Below are 3263 nucleotides of genomic sequence, written 5' to 3' on the forward strand. Positions count from 1 at the left end.
CCTTATCAAAAAGATATGCAGGCAAAGCAGAAATATTTCCAGGATACTTGCATCTTGTTGTGCGGTCCTTTGGGTTCTTCATTCAGATCCAGCCAGAGTTTCAGGTCATAAATCCACTATGACTATGAACTGCTGAGACAGCTTTTCTGGATTAGCTTGCATCTCATCTTACTGAGTCACTTAGTGAATTTAAAATGACCTTTAATGTTTTCATTTTGAATTTACTGAACAAAAAAAGGCAATTTTCAAAAAGACATTCCTGTTTGTTTGTCATTTGGCATCCCATTTTATACTGTCTTTGCCATAGTTAGCAGAATTTGAGAGTGACCACTAATCTCAGCTGATATACCCAAGATATAGTGGTAAAAAAATGTTTTTCATTTACCTTTTAGGGCCCCAGCTGTGTGTGGGACGCTGGGATAAAGGCCTGGGCTCTCGCACCTTCACGCAGCTGACTGACCATGACGTAAATATACTCCATGACGTTCAATTTGTCCTAAAATTTTCTTCCCCTGGGCACCCTCTGTGTTCACCGAACATGTGACAAATCATGTGACACTTTTTGGCTTTTACTTCAGCTTTGTTAAAACTATTCTGACACCAGACGTCATCCTGCAGGTTTTCCAAAATTGTCATCTAACAATAATGCTACTCACACAGGCTGCCCTGCACCAGTTCTAACTACTCAGTTTAGCCTGCACTTGTTTAAACTGTCCAGTACTCTCACACAGTCTTTCAATAACCTATTATCATTCAATATGTTGTATTTTATAGTACATAAATCACCAAAATATCAACATCAGCAACAAATCCTGCACAGATCAAATGTCTGAGTAAAACAATGTAAAATGAATCACATGGACGTCACATGGAGCCCAACCTTTATATTTCTAGTTTTTCAAGCTTGATGTTCTTCTCCAGCCTCTTTAGGGTGCAGGCAAATTGTGTGCTAAACTGCACAGAAACAATTTGTGTGCTTGATCATATTTGAGCTATTTGAAAGATTGAATTTGAAAATTATCTGTTTTCTAAGTAACTGAGTTTATGCTTTTTCCGGTGACAGTGGGGGGGACATTGCTTAAATTTGTTGAGTTAGTATCTTCATAGCACATTGAAAATGAACCTATTTAGTATTGTTGTGTAATGCAGCAGTCTGTCAGATGAGTTACTCAATAATCCTGGGTGAAAGGGAAGTTTTGAGCAATAGTGAACTGATAATTAACAGACCTATAACAGATTCACTCCAAACAAAGTGCAAAAAACATCGAAATGACAGTTGACTGAGGTGCATGTGGCCACCAGTAGGTCAGATGTCAACTGCAAGAGGAGAGGACAACTTTCATGAGAACACAAACATTTTGTCACACAGTCAACAGACAGCACATGTGTGAGCATGTTTGTGATTCTGGCCCACATGGAACCTCATAGGTAAACAAGATGATGTACAAACAAGAAAATAGAATTAAAGTTTCACTCAATGGACAATGATTCATCTGATAAATGACCAGCACTGACAGACAGTCTCTTGAAACAGACTCAGATTGTTCCAAAATAAAGTCCAGTCACATGTTCAGCTGACAAATTATAGGTATGTAAAGATTATTGAGGCACAAATATCAAACCTCTTTCAGAAAGTTACAGAAATTGTGAGACGTCTCTGCACCATCATGACCATTTCAGAGCCACTGGAGCTGAAGCTTTGCCTTAAAGGCATTTCTGACATCCTGGCATGAATACTGTGGCAAGAAACAGGAGATAATTTAGTTATAAAAACACAACTAACTAACTATAAGAAATTATTTGTCAGCATGTCAGTATGGATGGGTGACAGTGTATGTGGAAATGGAAAGAAAGAACCCCATTGGCTGACAACGCTATTCAGTGGAGCCAATCAGTTACAGGCAAATATGTGATTTGCGTGCCCAGACGTGCAAACACACACCCACGTGTCTAGTTTGCTATCCTCCAGTAAACTCCTGCAGGACAAAGTGCAGCATATCCAAAACAGACAATTAGACCCATGATTTTCTAACATTGTAGTGGAACAATACTGACAGACACTGACATGCGGTTTCTGCCACTTTTAGCTGCTGTGTAAATTAGCATTTTGTCCCAAACTGGAGTGCAAAAGTTATGGTCCAAATGAAGGACGCTGGAGGCAAACTTAACAACAAAAACAAAAAAATCATATATGAGGCCGTAAACACAGCACAAAATAGAGAACACAGAAAAAACAAAGCAATAAACAGACAAACACAGGAGATCACAGAGTGACTCAATCACAGAGAGAGGCACAAGACACTGAGACAAGGGAAGACAGGACTATTTATACACAGAGCGTGATTAGGGAAGTGCTGAGGGAACCAGCACAAGTGCGGACAATGGAGGAGGAGTTGGAACAGGTGGTGACCAGGGCGTGATGGTTCTGCAGTGATGTTACCTGCTTGTTTTCTGACTTCCTGGTTTTTATAAATCCTAAATTTGCAGTGATTTTTCTGCACACCTCATTTACCATTGTAGTCTGATTGAGCAGAGAAGAGATGGTATTATTGTGGAGTAGAAACTAAAAGAATTGTAAGCAAGGCACAAGAGACAGCTATCTAATAAAATAAAACAAAACTGGAAATGACCCAAAAGATAACTAATAAGCATAAACGCGAGAAACTAACACCTAATGTAGCGACTACAGGAAAACAAACAAAATGTCGCTGAGAGTTCGAGGTTGGGTTTTGTTGACTTTGTCTGACACGCTGCCAAAAAAATACACACAAAAAATAACACAAAAATGATTTATTCAATGAAATTCAACTCATAATAATGTGCACAAAATATATTCAAAATAATCACAGCAACCAAAATGAAATAGTGGTGAACAAAAAAATATGGACACACCCAGGAGTCTATATAACTCCACCCTTTTGACCTGGTACCTTCTTACCAGCCTGAGAACAAAGAACATAACAGAAAGTCATCCAATCCTCCCATTAATCACTCCATCTGTCAAATCTACCAAATTACCACTGTCAGATGCTTTGGTGAATAGAGACTTCCTTTACATTCGTCTGTTTGTTTCGTTGTACAATTTCTGCTCAACTTTCATGTAAATTTTGTGCTTGAGTCGAGCTTCGTGTCTGATTTGTGTCTCTCCAAACCTCCAGACTCACGCTTTGTCAGTCATATTTGCGTCTCTGAGCTCTCTCCTCTCCATCTCCTCTCCTCTCCTCCTGTGCTGCATCGCTTTGCCTCGTGGCCGCCCGCCACTG

The sequence above is a fragment of the Astatotilapia calliptera genome, chromosome 18, assembly GCF_900246225.1.
Source record: "Astatotilapia calliptera chromosome 18, fAstCal1.2, whole genome shotgun sequence".
Classification (NCBI taxonomy): Eukaryota; Metazoa; Chordata; class Actinopteri; order Cichliformes; family Cichlidae; genus Astatotilapia; species Astatotilapia calliptera.